Source organism: Talpa occidentalis, unplaced genomic scaffold, assembly GCF_014898055.3.
Source record: "Talpa occidentalis isolate TD23 unplaced genomic scaffold, MPIMG_talOcc4v2.1 talOcc4.2, whole genome shotgun sequence".
In the NCBI taxonomy this organism is placed as follows: Eukaryota; Metazoa; Chordata; class Mammalia; order Eulipotyphla; family Talpidae; genus Talpa; species Talpa occidentalis.
In genome coordinates, this window is record NW_023602073.1 from 99,740,231 (window position 1) to 99,761,970 (window position 21,740).

At 33.9% G+C, this 21,740-nt stretch overlaps 1 long non-coding RNA gene across 3 annotated transcripts in view; it reads left to right on the plus strand.

Moving 5' to 3' along the window:
* The window catches only part of LOC119253389 (uncharacterized), a 264,080-nt gene that overhangs the window by 166,295 nt on the left and 76,045 nt on the right, over nucleotides 1–21,740 (plus strand). For all 3 annotated transcript variants that reach the window (XR_008553290.1, XR_008553291.1, XR_008553292.1), the window contains exon 4: nucleotides 4,076–4,128. This is a non-coding gene — a long non-coding RNA (uncharacterized LOC119253389). The remainder of the gene's footprint in view (nucleotides 1–4,075; nucleotides 4,129–21,740) is intronic.

The following is a 21,740-nucleotide window of genomic DNA, read 5'->3' on the forward strand; positions in this document are numbered from 1 at the left end:
AAGTATAAATTCTAGTGGTATTGTTGATGTATTTGAATAACATTCAGATCATTATAAGACAAAGGCAACCATAAGTTGGCATATAAATCATAATATAATGGCATTAACAATATTATGGGGGAGCAATTAAGTTTCAATATGCAAGAGGGTGCTTTGGGAAATTTAAATTTCTTTTATAACCTCATTATATTAAAATTTAGCTATATAGTTGAAGCCCATATTCACAGCTTAGGGCTTCCTTAAACTACACTAGAAAATTGTTTAATTTTTGAAAATGGGTTTATAGCCCATTATTTTAAATTTTTTCTCATGAGACTGATTTTTTTCCTAGCTTGAAAAAAATGTACTGCAAATATATAGTAATGATTAAAATATGCACATAATGTTGGCAAACATTTAACAGAAAGGCAAAATAACACAACACAAAACAACTTCTATTACCCTTTCAAAATACATTCCACTTCTCTTAGCTTGTTCAAACTTCCTCCCCCATTTTTCACTTTTAGAACTCAACATATTCATCTAACTATTCTTACTAATTCTCATTCTTTGCTTTAGTTTTTGAAACTACAACTTCATGTACTGATGCTTGTGCTGTTAACCCTCTAGTAGGAAAAACAAAAGTCAATATGACTGTTCATTGATTTTTCTTGCAAAATAAATATTTGGTAGAGTAAAATTATAGACTTCCCCCTCTCAAAATGTAATGTTCATTTAAAAATTTTTAAAACAATATTCCTTAATAAAAATGTTATTAAATGTTAGTGACACTTAATGTAACTTTTATTATTCTTTTAAAGATTTATGTATGTATGTATGTATGTATGTATGTATTTATTTATTTATACATGCACTGGGTACAGTCAGAAACACGGGAGGGTGAGAGAATTCACCAGAGCCAGAGCGGGGAGCAGAATAGGCAGACTGAGGAAGTACACTGCTGAGGGGAGCAGCGGGGCTGTGGCAGGAGAGGTCTGCACACCACGTGGGACCCTCGCCTCCGCTGGGGAACGAAGAGGCTGAGGTCAGCTTCACAGCCCAGCGCTCAACCGCTGCGCCACCTGGGAGGCCCAATGTAACTTTTATTAATGTTAAAATTTACATTGAGGGCCCTGGCTGGAGGCAGAGGGGTTAAAGACACAGCACTTCATAGTGCCAGCCACTGCTGCATGAGTTCGATCCCAGGCCAGGGAGCTAACCCACATGGCAGAGCAGACCTCACCTCCACCCAATGAGCCCCTTACTAGTGTGTTTCAGTAGATCTGCCTGTTCTGCTCCCCATTCTATCTCTGGTGAATCCTCCCACCCCCCCACACCTCTGGCCTACACCCCAGTTCTTGTATGCATAAATAATCTTTAAAAAAATAAAATTTACATTGAATTAAAAGCTTATTTTAAATTTTCCAATATAAATAAATAAGAAATATGTGTCCTTACTCTTCATATCTAAAAAACTTTTTTATATTCACATTCATGTATATACTTTGATCCCCCATCTTTTAATATCCTCCAACATTTAATAGGAATAATCTATTTCAAACAAATTTGCTTTTTTAAAATTGCATGGATGCTTGGAATACACCCTCTTTTTCTAAAAAATTATATTAAAATTGCTAAACTATTAATTTTAATAATTAAAATAGCACAAAATATTGAAAATTTAAGATATTGCTTTCTGAATTAATTCTCACACATCTTCAATATTAACTGTTGGCAAAATTCAAATTTTAATATGGAATATTTGATTCTGTAGCAGTGTTTTCAGTAATTTATTGGTTGCATAAGTCATGTACTTAGATGAAGTTGTAAATTAATAGAGGGATTCCAAGTCATTAGCAGGGGAAATAAAGAATGTGGAATGAATATGGTTTATGGTGATGATGAGGTATGCATACATCTAAGGTTTAATGATTTCCTCCTTGAAAATAAAATTAAAAATGATTCAAGAATGCTAAAAAAACAACACATCTCAGTCTATTGTTAATTTTATTTCCAAATTGAGAGAGGGAATTATCTTATTACTAATACTGATGATCATCATTTAATTACATAAGGCATACATTTTGATTTTTCTCCATTTCATATAGAAAATTGCTTTGACTAAAAAAAGTCCATTCTTTCTGTTTAAAAATTGTAGACACTGTGTTGTTATCTGTAATCTCTTGAGATATTGAATTACGTGGTTTGACTTTACACTATGTGAAGATTAAGTATTTCCTTTTGTTCCTTTTAAATTAACCTTCCATTAGTTTTGAGTGATCTCTCCTTCTTGTATTATGGGATAGCATATAAAAAAAGGATCTTATCAATTTTTACTATACCCTTCAAAATCTTAAATAACTCAATTATGTTCACTATATCTTTTCACATTGCAAGACTAAATAATCTTGGTTCCCTACTTCCCTTTTGTATATGTGTAAGTTTCATTCCACTTTAACCATCTTAAGTGTTCTTCTGTGAACTCTTTAATCCTTATCTTCCCCTGGGGAATGTATCTTAACTTAAGGCAGTGCTTCACATTGGAAGATTCTATATAATTATAACATACATTAGTACTATTAATTTGCATTTATATACCATTTCATTTATGCAAAGTGCTTTTCAATTTATCTTTACAATATTGCTGGATACTTATTAGCATATGTTTTTGGAAAAAAGAAATTGCAATGAGTTTGAAACTAACTCCAAATCACTAGGGGTACATCTATATCATTTTTTTGAAACAACAAAAATTATCTTTTTATTTAAATAATCTATTTAAAATGCTAATTTGATTGATAGGAACTTACCAAAAGTCCTCTTAATTTTCTAGCAATGGAAAGAACAAGTGAACAAAATAATTTTAATATAGTTATTCTTTTCAAACTAGAAGACCACTTTTTTTAGTGTGAATGAGAATGGCTTAGAAAAGTATAACTCTGTCACTTATTTTGAGTTTAAGCTACTTTTGTTCAAAAAATAGTGAATCCAATATTTTTAAAGAAAACTAAAAGTAATTGTACTCAAAAATAATTGGGGTGACATGAATTTAGCAAATAACCAGCAGTTGAAAGATTTCAGTTTTATAGGCCAGAAAATGCTTCCTCTCCATCCCATTATGTATATTAGAAATTACTTTTCTGATTCTTTGAGTTATACAACTCTGTTTTGAATTCTTGGCTTGGTGGACCCCCCATATCAATCCCTGGACTTCCTTCCTGTCACATTAGTTGTAATGTCTGAAATTAGGTCCAACATTATGTGTTATTATAAGTAGTTCAAAAAGAAGAGCTTCAAATGTCCTATCCAAAAGTCTTCTTTTTAACTCCTAAAACTAAGTTTTCCTAATTGAGAAAAACTTTTTTTTTTTTTAAGATTTATGTATTTATTTATTTACTTTTTTTATTTATTTATACAAGCACTGGGCACAGTCAGAAGCGCGGGAGGGTGAGAGAATTCACCAGAGCCAGAGCGGGGAGCAGAGCCGGCAGAAGGACTGAAGCACACTGCTGAGGGGAGCAGGGGCGGCAGGAGAGGTCTGCGCACCATGTGGGACCCTCCTCCCGTGGCCGGGGAGCAGCGGGGGATTGAACCGGCGCTGCAGAGGTTGTGGGCAGCTTTGCAACCCAGTGCTTAACTGCTGCGCCACCGGGGAGGTCTGAGAAAAACTTTTTTTTTAAGATTTATTTATTTATGCATACAAGAGCTGGGATATAGGACAGAGATGCAGGGGGACAGAGCAGGCAGATTGACCAAAGAACATTGCTGAGGGGAGCAGCGGGCGAGTCAGGAGAGGTCTGCTGTGCCATGTGGGTTGCTTCCTGGCCCACCACGGATCAAACTTGTGTTGCAGAGGCTGTGGATTGCTTCATAATGTGGTGCTTCACCCCTTGCACCACCAGGGAGGCCCCCAAGAAAAACTCTTTATCAAATGCTCACATAAAATTCCTTCTTATCGCTGAACAGCTAGTTTCTGTTTCCTGCCAGTCTACAGAATGATTCAAGCAAGTCTATCTCATTATTCTTAGTGAATCAGGGGTTACTTTACCCCCTTTGTGGATTCTCTTTCTTACAGTCTGTCTTCACTCTGTTCCAGATTGTAGCCCTTGTGTGACTCTGCATGGAGTGGGTATCCTCCTGCCATTCACTGTGAGTATATGTGACTCAAATTGTTGTCTATTTTATCTATCCAGTGGTGGGTTTCATGTGCCTAGCCATATTTATAACCCTAAGCTGTGTATACCTCCCTCCACAAAGGGGTGAATAATAGAAAATAAAAACACCTCATAATGGCAATTTTTTGCATCACTGGATGCATAGGCCACCAACAAGGGACAATCATAAACAGCATTTCCTTTGTTAGCATTCATTTGTTTCAAAATTGTGACTATGTGAACATTTATAAGTAAGCATGAAGGCTTTCCAAGAATTTTTTTTCACTCTACAATCCATTAGGAGAATGTCTGAAAATCAGTTTCTTATAATAAAGTCAAATCCTTGGGCATTTACTTCTAGAGCATCCAAATTTCTTTATTTTTAAAACCCTTTGTGAAATGTTGCTAATTTCAGAATAAGTGTTCAGAAATACCACAAAGAACAAGCAAAGAATGTCTCAGGAGTATAAACAGGAGACACCAGTTAGTACATACTAAATTTATTGAGAAGATTCTATGTGACAAAACCAATATTTGTTCATTATCGCAGTCTTCATAGAAATTCTAAGGAACAGATGTTATTTCCTTATTTAATACACAAAGACTCTTATACTAAGAGCTATCATGTAACCTTGTCAAAATGTATGCAGTGTTGAATAACAGGACTCTTTTTTTTTACAATCCTAGAAAACAAAATTGAAAGAGGAGACAGGGATTTGGGGGATGGCGGAGAAAGAAAGCAAGGAAAAAAGTTAAGGAAGGGAGGAAGAAAGGGAAGACAGACACACAGACCACAGATCAGGATAAATATATTTTGTTACTTTTATAAAAGTAAAATTTCAATCTAAATCTATGGTAATAGTGTAATTCTGGTCACTTAAGTTCTCAGTTTCTCTTTTAATAAAATTACTGTGGAGACTAGTGGTCTTTTTTAACCCTTTATTATCACAAATTTTTGTTGAAAGTGTGTGAAAAGTACTGCATAAAGAAAAAGAAAACTAACCTAGAAATGAAATTAGGCATTGTAAAGTTCCAGAACTGTCAACTCCTAAAGACATTAAAAATGTCAAGAAGCCTCCTTTAAAAAATCATCATCTTGTCTCATCTTTTTCTAATTAAAACTATTTTTTCTTAGGTTCCAGTATTCATAGTAAAGGAAAAAATCTAATCAGATTTACGGTCATATTAAATTTGTTATAACATTTACAACAGTTTTTCCTTTTATACATTGAACATTTCGCTGATGATATATCTGTAGACTTTTATGAAGTAGCCTGGAAAAGTTTATAATCTAAATAATTAATCTAATTTAGAATTAGAATTATTTAGATTAATTAAATCTCTAATTCTAAATAATTTGTCAACTTTTGATTTTAATTTTTAAAAAAGCAAAAGAAAATTAAGTTTTGAAATGCAGTGCATTTATAATATATATTTATGTTTTTTTTTCTTTTTAAAAGAAAAAGCACAGTGCTCATTTAAAAAATATTCACAATCCTTGATTATTTTCCTTTAAAAATCCTGTGTATTAGAATGCCCAATGGAGATGATATTACATACAACATTGATCTTGATTCATATTTACCATATCATTATAATTAGTGGAAAATCAAAGATACTTTCTATTTGATCTTCCAACCTTCAAAACTCTATATTAGTTTTATAGAGAGAGAATAATCATTACTTAGTTTTCAAAGTGCTTTGAAATTATTAAGTATTAATTAATAATTAAACTAATTAAATCATTATTAATGTTTTCTATTGTTATTTAGAATAAAATATCAAGTTTGGAAATGTTTCCTTGTATTTTCAATATTTGTATGGCTGTTGAAGAAAGTAAAGTAACTCTTTTTAATTAGAAGCTATCTACACTTGACAACTATACTTTTTGTGATTGGTCTTTTTGTGATTGTTTTTGTAGTTCAGATCTCAAACTTCTGTGATCATAAATTCAACTAGGGAATTTGTTACATATAGACAAGTTCCTTCAATCTTCACTTTCAGAAATGGGATAAGACTCAGGGGAACCTATATTGTTAGGAACTTTTTTTGCACTAAATGTGAATAATAAGCAATGACTATGTATTAAAACTCAAAACTAAATATTCATAAAGCTTCTACAAGTCTTGTAATAATACACCTGTATTTTAGATATTATTTTATTTGATTTTGGATGATTTTATCCTTCATAAAAAATTATCAACAATTACTGATGATCTGGTCACTTATAAAATTATCATTTTTTTTTAGAATTTTTTTTATTGATCTAGCATTGGTTTACACTATTGTATGTGATTCAGAGACAGAAGATCATATTTCTTCACATGCCTATCCTCACACTACACTTAACACAAGGCACTCGAAATTCTCCATCATACTCCATTTTGCCATCTACCCACTATTTTTCCCCTCTTCTTCTTATATCCTTCATCCACAGTTTTCTAGGGTTTGTTATTGGTTTGATTTTCTCTGACCCTTTGTTTTTTCTATATTGCATACATAAATGAAACCATTTGGTCCTTCTCTTTCTGACTTACTTCAGTTAGCATTATCTCCATCAATTGTATCCATGTTGGGCTTCCCTCGTGGCACAGGGTTAAAGACAGTGCTATCAAGCTATCACAGTCATGGCAGCACAAGTTCAATCCCCATGAGCTACCTACATGGCATAGCAGACCTCTCCTACCATGCCCGCTGCTCCCCTCAGAAGTATATTTCGGTAGGTCTGCCTGTTCTGCTCCCCACTCTGTCTCTAGTGAACCCCTCACCCCCTGCACCTCTGGCTTACATCCCAGTTCTTGTATGCATAAATAAATAAATCTTTTAAAAAATTCCATCCATGTTGTTGCTAATAGCAGGAGTTCATTTTTTTTTTTGTTTGATTGCTTGTTTGTTTTTTTTATAGTTGAAATAGTATTCCTTTGTGTGTGTGTATATATATATATATATATATATATATATATACACACACACCACATTTTTCTAATCCTCTGTGTTTGGATACTAAGGTGTTCCAATTACTTGGTTATTATAAACAGGTACTGCAATGAACATTCATTACATATATCTCTTTAAAATTTGTGGGGTTTGCATTGTTCATGTAGACACCTAGGAGTAGATCTATGTATCGTATTTTGAGACACCTCCATACTATTTTCCATAGAAGCTGTACCAGTTCACATTTGCACCAATGGTATACAAGGATTCCTTTTACTTCACAGCCTCATGGGCACTTAACTGTTTTTCTCTTTTTGATATGTGCCAAGCAGTATCTCATTGTGGTTTTAATTTGCATTTTCCTAATTATAATTGGTAAGCATTTTTTCATGTGCCTGTTGGCCATCTGTATGTCTAAATTTTGGAAACATGTCTATTCAGCTCCATGCCCATTTTTTTTATTGAGTTGTTTTGTTGTTGTTGTTGAGTTGTACGGGTTCTTTGTAGATCTAGGATATCAGTCCTTGACAGATGTGTGATAAACAAATAGTTCCTCCCATTCAGTTGGGTTTCTTTTTGTTTTACTGACAGTCTTTCACTGTGCAGTAGCTTTTGATAATTTAGAGGGAACACATTTCCCTTGTATCTCTTTTTTTTTTTTTATTTTATTTATTTATTTATTTATTTTTATAGAGGCATTTTATTTATTTATTTATTTATTTGTTTGTTTGTTTGTTTTGTTTATACATGCACTGGGTACAGTCAGAAGCGCGGGAGGGTGAGAGAATTCACCAGAGCCAGAGTGGGGAGCAGAGCAGGCAGAAGGACTGAAGTACACTGCTGAGAGGATCAGCGGGCGGCGCGCCATGTGGGACCCTCCTCCGGTGGCTGGGGAACAGCCAGGGATCGAACCGGCGCCACAGAGGCTGCGGGCAGCTTCGCAACCCAGCGCTCAACCGCTGCGCCACCGGGGAGGCCCTCCCTTGTATCTCAATATTAGATTGCATTATGTGGTTGAATTAATGATCAACAATTTAAGTTTAATTCCTTATTCTAATATTTTCCCTACCAGTGACACTTAAGTCCTTTGTAGTTTTTGCCTTGTCTATCAGGTTTTATTGTAATTTAATATTATCATTGTTTTTTAGACTCTTGTGCCTTATAAACACTTATTTTTAGTGTACTCAGTGTTGTAACAAAAATACCATTTTTTAGGTGACTTAAATTAGAAACATTTATTTTTCACAATTCTATTATCTGGGAAGTCCAAGATCAAAATGCCGGCAGTTTGAGTGTTTTATGATGGCCTAACTTATGCTTTGTAAAAAATCAACTTCTCATTGTGGCTTCATGTGGTGGAAAGAATGAGGGAGCTCTCTGATATTTGAGGACTCTGTCCTCAGATTCTAATTATCTTCCAAAGGTCCCATTCTAAATACCATCACAAAATTGGAGATTCAGTTTCAACATATGAATTTTAAAGGGATGCAAATATTTGATTGTTAACACAGATATACTAATTTAATTATATTTTTTTAATATATGAAATGATAAATTCATAAATAAAAATTAAGAGTATCTAACAAAATAACTAAATCTTTTAATTTTCACCATTTGCATGCGTATGATACTTTTTGAGAAAGATTGTTCTCAGTCAGTGCAACTGACACATTGATGGGTCTTTGTGATGGAGATAGGGTAATATGTTCTAGTGTATGAAGTGTTCAAATAAAGCCATATTATGGAAGTTTGAGAAAGAAGAAGCAAAACACATAAGGAAAGAAAATTCAGAATGTCTTGGTATCTTTGGAGGAATGTGTATTAATTTCTTTATTCTGTTGTTAAAAATTTATTGACTGCACAAATATATTATCTTACAGTTTTAGATGTCAGAAATCTAAAACGTATTTAAGAAGCTGTGATGGAAGTGTTGACAGAGATGGTTTCTTTATATGGAGGCTCCCTGAGGGGGTTCTTTCCTTTGTTTTTTCTCTCTTTTGGCCACTTGAATTTATTGACTTATGGCCCCTTTCTCTAGCTTTAAAGCATCTTTATTCCAATTACTGTTTATGTCTTAGTGTCACATCATTGACTATAGCCCTGTAGCCCCTGTGACTATATTCAGTGCACTGGGGTAATCCAGGATAATCTCAATTTAAGATCCTTAAACATATCTGAAAAATATCTTTGCATTGTAAAGTAATACATTCACAAGATCTGGATATGATATGTAAAGTAACACATTCGCAAGATCACAGATAACTTTGGGAGACCATTATTCAGGCTAAGACTTCTATAATATGAGAAGATAAGAATTAAAATGATAGCAAGGAGCTAGGCTGGTTCAAGATAAGGAATGAAGGGGTACACTATTTATGCACTGTGTGCATATGTACTTGTGGGGGGTGATAATTAATTTAGCTGTTATTATTTTGGATACTGCAAACCAATGCTAAGGATAAAGTACAGAGATAGAACTCTATTACAATTGGGAAAAACTAGTGTAGAGGTAACACTTAACATGTTTGCTTAAGGACAAAGATTGCTTAAAGGACAAAAAATAATACACACCACAAAGAGAGAACAAAAGATTATGGAGATAAGAGTCTGAAGACAAAGAATGGAAAGATAGTGAAGGAGTGAAGTAGACTGCAAATTCATTATAACCATGGAGGAAAGTATTTTACAGAAAGCTCTGTTGAGGCAGAAAGTTAGATAAAATAGGATCAGAGCAACAGTTACTGAATCCCATGGGAAGAAACAAAATTAAATAGTGAAAACATGTCAATCACTCAATCTGTCAGCTGCTATGCTAGGTATTTTATGTAATTTAGATCCTCTCCTTCACACATTCAAACCACAGGGTAAATGATAGTAATTTTTCACAGATGAGGAAACTAAATTGTGGTCTGTTCATAAGGTCATGCCGTACTTTTATGGGTAGTAGAAACCATATTAGAAATGATTCAAGGGCCTCCCTTGGTGGTGCAGGTGGTTTAGTGCAGCACTGTGAAGCTGTCCACAGCCTCTGCAGCACGGATTCTACCCCGGCCGGCGAGGGTCCCACATGGCGGGACAGACCTCTCATGTTTCGCCCACTGCTCCCGTCAGCAGTGTATTTCGTCAGTCTGCCTGTTCTGTTCCCTGCTCTGTCTCTGGTTAATTCGCTCACCCTCCCACGCATCTGGCCTGTTCCCAGTTCTTACATAAGTAAATAAATCTTAAAAAAAAAAAAAAAAAAAACAACAGAAAATCAAACAAACAAAAAAAAACACACGCACACACATGCCTATATTAAAAAAGAAAGAAAGAAAGAAAATGATCCAAGAACCAGGGTATGTAAGCAAAAAAAAAAAAAAAAAAAGGTGAAAACTGTGTCGACTACTCTTCTGGAGCAGGAAGAGGGGAAAAAGATGGTAGCACAGAAAATAATCCTGTAAAATCTAGTCATATCACTAATCTCAGGTATCAAATGCTAAACTGCTTAGATAACAAAGTATCTGTTATAGGTCCAGGCACTTCTCCATAAAGTTTTTTCAGTTTGAAATTCCCTTCCAACAATTTTGTGTATAATAAAATTTCACACATTGATCAAAAACTAACAGGTATACAATCCTATCTTTAAGAAGCTGTATTAATTTTGTTGTCAGAATTGTTCTTTTCTCTTGTGTTTCTCAGTTATTATCTTACCAATGACTTCATAATGAGTCATAGTAATATTGTTAACAATGATGATATTACAGATGCCTAAAGTACACAATGCTAACCTATGGTCTTTGTTTATAATACGTCATTTAATTTCCATACAAACCTGTATCTTTCTTCATTTTATCAAAAAAGAAAACTGAAGTTAAAAGTTAGTTTTAGGGCCTCCCCAGTGGCGCAGCGGTTGAGCGCTGGGTTGCGAAGCTGCCTGCAGCCTCTGCAGCACCGGTTCGATTCCCAGCTGCTCCCTGGCCATGGGAGGAGGGTCCCACATGGCCTGCAGACCTCTCCTGCCGCCTGCTGCTCCCCTCAGCAGTGTACTTCGGTCCTTCTGCCTGCTCTGCTCCCCGCTCTTGCTCTGGTGAATTCTCTCACCCTCCTGCGCTTCTGACTGTACCCAGTACTTGTATAAACAAATAAATAAATCTTAAAAAAAAAAAAAAAAAAAAGTTAGTTTTAAAGTTTTCTAAATATCACATATCTAATTGCCAGAGAAAGAAGAATCAACACTGCTTAATTTTTTGCCATGTCACTTTTGATTAGATGCAACAAAAATCATACAAAATAGTGAAGTAAAAGAAAAACCAGGTATTATTTTAATGTCATATATCTTACAAAATCCTTGAAAAAATGTATCCCGGTATTTGGGAAGATCAAGAATTGGAGCAACAGATGCATACCTTCAGGCATCATTATTTTTTTTTAGATTTATTTTATATTTTTATGCATACAAGAACTGGGGCATAGGCCAGAGGTGCAGGGGTGAGAGGATTAACCAGAGAAAGAGTGGGGAGCAGAACAGGTGGATCTACTGAAATACACTGGTGAGGGGAGCAGCAGGCCATAAAGGAAAGGTCTGCTGCACCATGTGGGTAGCTCCCTGCCCAGGGATGAATTCAGGCCCCAGTGGCTGGCGATAAATGATAGAACTGAGATTTTAATCCCTGTGCCACCAGGAAGGCACCCCATGCATCATTCTAAATATTACTCCATCACCAATAAACAAGTCCTGCATCCCTTTGGAATGCTAGTCAAAAATGATTCCAATAATCCTAAACTATCTTAATTTCTGTCATAAAAAATAAACAACAAAAAAAAAGTATCTTTTCATTAATTGGTCTACAACTACTTACTTATTTAGTAGACTGAATATTTAGGATTTATTTTCTTACAGGAAACTACTCCATTTTTTTTTTTAAATAAAAGGAGAACTGAATTGATAGATGAGAAATATAATAATTTCATAGGCTCCAGGCATAGTAAGAAAATTTAATGACCTCAAGAAAATGTTAATGCAACTTGGGCAAATCAGGAATCCAGTTCACTGTATCTAAGAATATGCTTTTGTCTGTTTCCTTTTCTCTATTTGACTTGATTTCATTTTTAGCTCTTTCTACCAATGGACTTTCTGTGCATCTCAAACATAGTTTTGTGTATCTTTTAGTTAAAATTTCCACCAGAGATTATATCACTTGAACATTACCTTTGTAATTAATGTCTAGTGGATTTGTTATCCATTACGTATCCATCAGCTACATGAGGAGCTACAGTCACATATGCTTACATATTCACATTATATCATAATGAATATTAAGATTCTATAGTAAACTAGAGGAGAATATAAGATAAGAGCATGACAACAGGATGATGACTCTTCATAAAGAAATCACTTTGTGCCAGGAGTCTCCACAAATTCTCCTCCTAATGATAACACCAATAACATACAAACCCACTGTTATTCACTGGTATATTTTAAATGAACATATTCATTAATTTGGATTTAATAGTATGACTACTAGACTAAATTACAAGGTAGTTTAATAAAGATTTTAAAGGACACAAGAAGAAAAACATTTCTACCTTTTATGTCTTTTGATATTTTAGTCCTTGTCTAACTCTTATCTTAAAATATAGCAAACCAATGATTTGCATCAGTTTTTTTAATGAAGGGAAATGATTCAGACCTCCATAATGATATCCTTATGTGCCTATGTAAGCCTGAAAAATCATTCCAGTCTCATGATTGATGAATTTGCTGCTGTCTCAGGTTTTAAAATTAATTGGAGAGAAATGAAAATTATAATACAACTTGCTTTGTCTGCACAGCATGCCTTTTATGTAAATCACTAAATGAACACCAGAGGGAATTAAATATTTTGGAGTACTATAAAAATAAATTTCAAATAAATTCAAAACTCTAGAATGAATATATAAAGATTTTCTTGTCTTTTATATAACTATTAAAATTTAAAAGAGGGATGCATTGATTTGCAAAAAATATTGTTCAAAAATAGGTTAATTAGGTTAAGTTGTTCCACATTTTGTTTTATGGTTTAGATACTGGTTTTTTTCTTATGATTATAATATGACAGTCTAAATTTCATCAAATTATATCTTGTATGTCTAACATTTTCAGAAGCAGAAAGTCATTCAACATAATTTCTCAAAGTGAATTGATCTCTTTTTAAAGTCAGTACTCTAAACTTTGGGTAAGATATTAAGACTCCATTTCCTGGGCACAGAGAAGTCAAGTTGATGTTGATGATTTGCCTAATTGAATTTCTGAAAACTGGCCTGCCTGTGCTCTTGGTCACAGTAACATCTCTTTTGAGTAAATTATCTTTTGTTACTAGTATTAATGGGGGTCAGGTGAAGAAAACTACTTGTCTTGTGGTTGCTCAAGACAAAGCCTCTAAGTAAGTTCCCTTGATTATTAAAACTACCACCCACCAAAAGAGAGGTCTGCCTTTTTCTTCAATCTTGCTGTCCATGTACATGGGTGAGCTTAGGAAAGATGATGAGCAAGAAGCTCAAGGTAGAGGAAGGAAGAGATGGGGAGAGAAGAGTTTAATTGCCTGGGCCCAACTCAAAGATCAATCTTTTGATCGTTTTTCCCATCGATAAGGCCTTTAGAGAATCTTTTGATTGTTTTTCCCATCGATAAGGCCTTTAGAGAAAGACACTTTTTTAGTCACAAATTACAAATCTCTCACATTTTTTCATTTACTTGGCAGAGGCCAAAAAGGTAGAAGTCTCTTATTTCTGCACAAGACAATCACTTAAATGTGTCAAGGATTTAATAGAATATCTTCCCAGACAATTAGAATGACCCATTTCTAAAAGTTCTCACTATTGGCTTGAACATTTTGTAATATTCAGTTCCGTTCTCCCATGGGTAGCTGTGAGTTCCAACTCAAACCAGTATCTCTGTGCCTATAAACATCATTTCTGTCCATCGGCTTTTGAAACATAAAGGAAAATAATGCAGTTTCTTTGGTGGAAAAATTCAGGACCAAATTTGTGATTTGTAAATCCGATTCTTTTTTATTGTTGTTGCCAATTGTGAGTTGGCTAGAGGAATATTCAAACACTAGTTATGAAATTGAAGTTAATAATCAATTGGTTTAAAATAGACACATCTTTCCCCTGAAATTTGTATGGTCTATTGAGAACAAAAATATTTCAAAAAGAAAACTAGGTAAGACAAGCTTTTGTTCATTTGCTGACACTATTTTTACATTTCATATATGTCTGTATTTTCTATAATCACACACCTTTTATAAGAAACAAAAAATAAAAAATAAATAAATATATAAATCAACTATTTATAAGGAGAAATATATAACTGTTTACTTTCATGAATGTCGCAATCTTCTAATTATAATGTACCTTTCCTTTTATATGCCAATGAAAAGAATACCTCTTGTTAAAAAAAAAAAAAGTCTAAATATGTCTACAAAAAATTCCCTTATGATAGGGATTTATAATATAGCTTCAAAAATACGTGAATATATACCTTTACATGAGAACAAGCCCATTATACCAAATTGTATATCATTTAAAATGATATAAAACCTTTTACTGGTGCTTGCAGTTAGGGGTGTAATTTGAATACCTAGGAAATCAATATCTGCTTTAGTATGTGATTACAGCCAAATAATTGAAGTATCAGACAAGCAGTGAACCACAGGGCTTTTCTGTACAAACAGCAAGGCATTCTAACTACAAAGCTCCTCTCAGTGCTAGTGGACCTCAGGTTGTAATTACATAAAACTTTTAAATGCACTATTTTTTTTTTTTTTTTTCAAAAAGAGCCTGTTGGGATAACCATCGAAGGGAAGGAAAAATTCTAAAAATATCAGAATTGACACTTCATACTGAGGCAAGAAAGAAGGAACTGTTTAAAGGTAAATTGATAAGGAAGATTCTAGAGGGCTCTTATTCACAACACTTTTAACAATACCATCTTCCCGGTCACTTGGAGCCTTTCATGCACAGCTTGGAGTACCTTAGAAGCATTCAGCTTCATTCTTCACCAGATCATCAGGGATTGCACTTTTCCTTTACTCACTTTCAAAAGCTTAAATCTCTCTTTCTAACTGACTCTCATATCTTTTCCTGAAAATACTTTCTATCTGCTGGGAATAAATCCTTCTCAACCAGAGTGAGTACACCAGTGCAGCCTCTGAAAGACACAGCCCTTACTCTCCCCTCATATAGTAGTGGATGAATCAATACAATGCACATGTGCCTTCAGGGTCAGGGAGGTGGGGGTGAAGGAAAGCAGTGAGGGGCAAAGTGTTAAGTGGCAACCTAAAGGTAGATTTAGTGTTGGGATGGAGTGGGTGTGGTTTGGAGTGTTAGAAAGAGAATGTATTCCATTTAAGAGGGGACACTTTTACTCTGTTTCAATATTTTATTTGATTTCTGAGTTGTGTGTATGTGAGAAAATGTGGGCCCATTTTTTTCCTTATCTTTAACTTCTTCAAAAAGAAACTGGACCTTCATTAATCTGCAAAATGGTGCAAATATTGACTACTATATTATGAAAATAGGCTGCCAGGGAAAAGCTTGTTAAAGGTACACACACACACACACACGCACACACACTTTGTGCAGTAGTGATTTAATGTAATCATAAAGCACATGAATTACTTTTATTGTATTTATGGTTTATACAATTGGGAGCTTATTATGTTACTATCATTACCAAACATTTTTTTTATACTTATGGAGCAGTGTCACAAAATTAAAATAATTGACTATGGTTTCTATTCCAACTACGTATTGAACTAAATAATTTACTTTAAGGAACTGAGCTATATATTTTTTGCTTTCTTTTTTATTAATGCTTATAATTTTTAATTTAAAAATTTGTTTATAAAACAAAACAGCCAACTCTATATTTAGATTCCTTTCACTCTTACTCCTGCTTTCAACTTCTTCACCTCTAGTAACCTCAGTTCTGTTGTCAGTGTCTACTGGTTTATTTATTTATTTTTTTGTCTGTTTATCTGCTTCGTTTCCTTGTATTGCACATATAGATGAAATCATCTATTAATTCTCTTTGGAGCTATATATTGTAATGTTTTGCAATGAACACTGTAAAAGCTACTATGTAATATAATCTTCTAATACCTTCCTAATTACAGGAAAATTTCTGGTTTTGTGATATCATTAATTTCAGCTCTTATGTTTTTGGAATGAAGTTATGCTGTTCCCTGCATTACTCAATTAAGGATGTAAAAGTAACAATCTAATATATACTATATTGTGAATTTAATCAATAATTTGTGATATTAATAATATAATGATAAAATGGTTATTCCATTTTATGTGATAACTATCAGAAGTCTACATCTTAAATGTTTCATTGTATTCATTTAAGATATTACTGTATTACTTTTATACATTATATCCTTTTTCTTTGTAGCACAATGGTATTTTTCTATAACATCTCAAAATAAAACCTTAAACTTCCGGAATATAACTGACATATGATTTAACATATGCTAAAGAAAAAGAGAGTAAAAACTATTATTAGGGCCTCCCTGGTGGCCTAAGTGTTAAGTCTCAGTGCTGTCACCACAATGGCGTGAGTTCAATCCCTGGCCAGGGAGGTGACCCACATGGTACAGCAGACGTCTCCTGTCTCACCCACTGTTCCCTTAGCATTGTATTTCAGCAAATCTACCTGTTCAGCTCCCCACTCTGTCTCTGGTGAATCCTCTCACTCCCTGTACCTCTGGCCTACACCCTAGTTCTTCTACTCAAAAATTAAAATAAATAAAATTTAAAAAACAACTTAAAAAAAACTATTATCACATTTAATTTATCATTGTCTGGGCTTTAGTGACTGTGTCATTTTTCTTGGTCTTCAAAGATAAATAGGAAGTGAATAATATGTATCACAAAATTGGTCTACAATTTAATAACTTACTGTAAATTAATATATAATCTATAATATAAAAGACCATGTTACTAAATATTTTTTTTTATTTTATCAGCATTTCTTTGATACTAGGTTGGTAATGGTATTCTATTTATTTGGTCACAGCACTTGGTCATTACAGCTCTCCCCAGGATGAGTTTTGTACTCCCAAACTAAATTAGAATAATCATGAATAAACAAATCTTAATAGTTTTTCTTCCTGGCATTCAGGATCAGCCTAAATTTGGTTCCAAAGAGGTATTCTTCACTTATTTCTCAATATATAGTATATAGTCAATGTTAGTTTGATGAACATCTAAAGTAGTCTTGCTGATGTCTAAATATGCCCTTTACTCTTGCCCCTAAATTTATGTACTTTCTCTTCTCTTTCCCTTCTTGAAATATCCTTCTCCCTACTAACCATCTTAGAAAAAACTTTACCTACTCTTAGTAAACATTTTCTATTTAATTTTTGGTTTAACATAGTAAACCTCTTCTTATGAATCTTGGTGGTTGGCACTGAAACGAAAACAATGTGATATGCATAGCTTAAAACTTCCAATCTCAGCAACATGGCTGGAGCTGGAAGGGATCATGCTCAGTGAAATAAGCCAGAACGAAAAAGAAAAATACAGGATGGTTTCACTTTTAAGAGGAGTGTAGAGGAGCCAAACAAGGGATCAGGAAAAAAAAGTAATTATAATAAAGTAAATATCAAAATCAATGGGCAACTATAATCCAGAAACAGTCTGGGCGGGGGAGGGGAGTAGGATCAAAAAAGGGTGGGACTAGCACAAGGGACTATGGTGATGGTTCACAGGTGAATTGGTGGTGGGAATTTCGTGAGGGCTATAACCAAGATGAGAAAGCTTACATTGTACAAAAATGAAGAATGATGTAAAAAATATATAAAATAAATAATTACATAAAAATAAAAATACATAGTTAAAATAATAAAAATAATTTCATACTCTGAAAAAAAAAAAAAAAACTCCCATGCATTTAAAACATAGGAGTGACACACTCTTGAGCAGTTAGCTAAACCTCCTATGAATTTTTCAATCAGAAGCTGTAGCAAAACTGAAGATAATCTGCCTACAAACAGTATTATCAGTTATAGTAGGGACAGTGTTTTTTGTTTTTTTTTTTTTTAATGACAAGACCACATATAAAAGTGGTATTGTATGGCAAATTATTGCATCTGATGTTTATTGGTTCTGAACAGTATTCTAAACAGACTAACATCATGATGGGATTTTGACTGTGACTTGAAATCATGGGTTTTGCTATCTGTTGTCCTGCATTCAGTATTTATGAGACAAATAAAATTTTATTATTTTTTACTACTTTTTGATTGAAAGAACATTACTCAGAGTAACAAAGTGAGTTTCTCAGATAGGGAGGGCGTGTTCACTGGTAATCAATTATACATCTGAATAATACCACCCCAAACTATATACTCTTCCAGCATTAAAAAAAGGGCAGTGATTGTTTCTTTGATTAAGAAAAGGGCAAAAGACTAAGAGCTCATCTTAGACTCTTAAGACTTTTACTATTCTTAACTTAAAATAATATGCCTTCTTTAAGTAATGATAATAGACTCCCCGAGGCCCACAGAGCCCCAACTGTCCTTAGTTCCCCATACCAAGGTGACATTTGTTTGAAGAGGCCTACTTTGGCATATTGAGAAAAAGTCTATTTGACCTATTTGGGACCACCAATCCCACATTGGGCAAAAAAAAGAGAGGATAAGAAACAAGAATGAATAGGTAAGTAGTTTAATGAGAGGCTTGATTATTGAAGTATATCTTTTGTATAACTGCTTGTTCTAAAGCTTGGAAACTCCTGGCACCTACCATTCTGCTTTCTCTGTTTCAATGAGTTCCACACAGTTATTTTCTTTTTCTTTCATTTCTTTTACAAGTGAGCAAAACATGCAGTATTTGTCTTTTTATGTCTGGTTTATCTCACTTAGTATTAATATAATGTATAGTATAAATTAATATAATGTTTATCCATATTGTTTGAAATGGAAATATTACCTTCTTTTTGAGAATGAATATTTTTATTTGAGTATAGAGATACAGATGTGCACATTTTCTTAATCCACTTATCCTTCAACAAACATTTAGATCATGTCCATATATGGGCTGTTGTGAATAATGCTGCTATGAACATGGCAAAAGAGTTATCTCTTCTAGATAGTGATCTTGTTTCCTTTGGATACCTAGAAGTGGAATTAATTGATCATAAGGTAATTTTAGTTAGTCTGTATAATTTAATTTTTTGAGGACTCTACCTACTGCTTTCCATAATGACTCCAGCATTTTGCTTTCCCACCAATAGTGAACAAGGGTTTTCTCTTTTCCAAATCCTTGCAACATTTTTTAATCCTTATATTTTGATAATAGATATCATATAAGGTCTGGAGTACCTTTTTTTTTTTTAAGATTTATTTATTTATTTATACAAGCACTGGGTACAGTAAGAAGCATGGGAGGGTGAAAGAATTCACCAGAGCCAGAACAGAGAGCAGAGCAGGCAGACTGACAAAGTAAGCTGCTGAGGGGCGCAGCGGGCAGCAGGAGAGGTCTGCGCACCATGTGGGACCCTTGCCCGGCTGCCGTGGGATGGAACCGGCGGGACAGAGGCTGTGGGCAGCTTCGCAGCCCAGCATTCAACCGCTGTGCCACTGGGGAGGCCCAGTATGTGGTTTTGAACAATTAGAAATGTTCAAATTCATTGCATATGAATAATCTATATGTAATCTGTGTATATATGTAATCTATATGTCTTCTGTGGTCCTTTGCCCATTTCTCAATTTGATTACATATTTAAACAAACACATTATCTTTGATACTGTGTTGAAAGAGCGCCAAATAGTTTTTGTATATTAACACCATATCTGACACATAAATTGCAAATATTTCTTATATTTCACAAATTGATTTTCCTTATTGCTAATTGTTTCCTTTTCTGTGAAGAATCATTTTAGTTTGTTGAAGTACCACTTGTTTATTTTTGCCTTTTATTTTCCTTTGCCTTTGGTCTAAAATTCAAAAGTCAATATAAAGAAGATGTTTGCCTGTTTTTTTCCTAGGGGTTTTACAATTTCAGATCTTACATTTAAGTCTTTAATACACTTTAAGTTGACATTTTTTAAATGCTATAAAGTAGGAGTCTAATTTCACTCTTTTGCATGTGAATAACCACTTTTTCCTATGGCATGTATTAAAAAAACTATCCTTTCTGAATTGTGTGTGTGTATAGTATGTATATAAATATATATTTTGTGTATAAATATATATATATTTTTGCTTGTTACAAATTAATTGAACATCTATGTGGAGGCTTATTTCTGGCCTCTCTATCCTGTTTCCTTAAACTGTCTATTTTTATACCAATACCACATTCTTTGGTTAATATAATTCTATAATATTGTTTAAAATTAGGAAATTTGTGTCTGTAACTTTGCTTTCTGGCTTCAGATTACTATTTATATTTGAGATCTTCTGTTGAGCCATATGAATTTTAAAATCATTTGTTTTTTGATGCATAGTTAATTAGAATATACTAATTTGACAATGTTCAGTTTAGGATTTCATTATCATATCTAATATTGACAATAATAAGGCACATGGTGACATTATGGATATAGTGTCTAGAAAGTGCCATCACCAGCACTATTTTATGTTATACTTTTAACATAGAACACATAGGTAAGTTCTGGTAGCTAGCTTCAATTTTCTCAACATCACTTATCATTACTTCTGGCCACTGCTACTGACATTAAGAAATGATGGAGAGAAACTAACTCAGACCCTGATTATAGCTTGAAATATAATAAGAACTTGAGTAATTCTGCCTAATTTTGAATAGAATAATTTTCATTTATCTACATATTTTAACTATATAAATTCTCAGGTGATTAATTTCTCTAGAAAATAGGTATTCTATATTTATGTATTTTTATTTATTTATTTTTTTATAGAGGCATGTTTTATTTATTTATTTATTTGCTTGTTTGATGATTTGTTTATACATGCACTGGGTACAGTCAGAAGCATGGGAGGGTGAGAGAATTCACCAGAGCCAGAGCAGGGAACAAAGCAGGCAGAAGGACCGAAGTACACTGCTGAGGGGAGCAGCGGGCGGCAGGAGAGGTCTGCGCGCCATGTGGGACCCTCTTGTGGTGGCCGGGGAGCAGCCAGGGATCGAAGGGGCGCCACTGAGGCCGCGGGCAGCTTCGCAACCCAGCGCTCAACTGCTGCGCCGCCGGGGAGGCCCTATATATTTATGTATTTATACCAAGATTTAAATATCATATAGACAATAGAATTTTCTAACATGCTCCACAACTATTTTTGTTGCCACATTTCTCCCCCTTGTTTTTTTTTTTTTAAGAGAAGTTTGTGAAACTATTTTGATTAATCTTATGTGAAAATTGAATGATGCAGCTACCCCAAATACCAAAGGAATTAAAAATGCGAAGTGTGCTTAGTTGGGAGAAAACCTAAAATACAACCCTTAGTGAAATAAAGTCAGGGATTTTTTTTCTTTTTTTTATGGGAAGTAAAGAGAAAGATAATTTTAAAAAGTGCTGTTTAAGTTATTCTTGGCTATACATAATTGGTTACTGATTTTCTAGAAAGGATGGAAAAGGACCCGGTTGATTCTGTCTTGTAGCTAAAAGTTCATAATTTTCAGTTCTTTTGATCCTGATGACTTCCAAGCTAGTGTTTGCTTGATGGTCT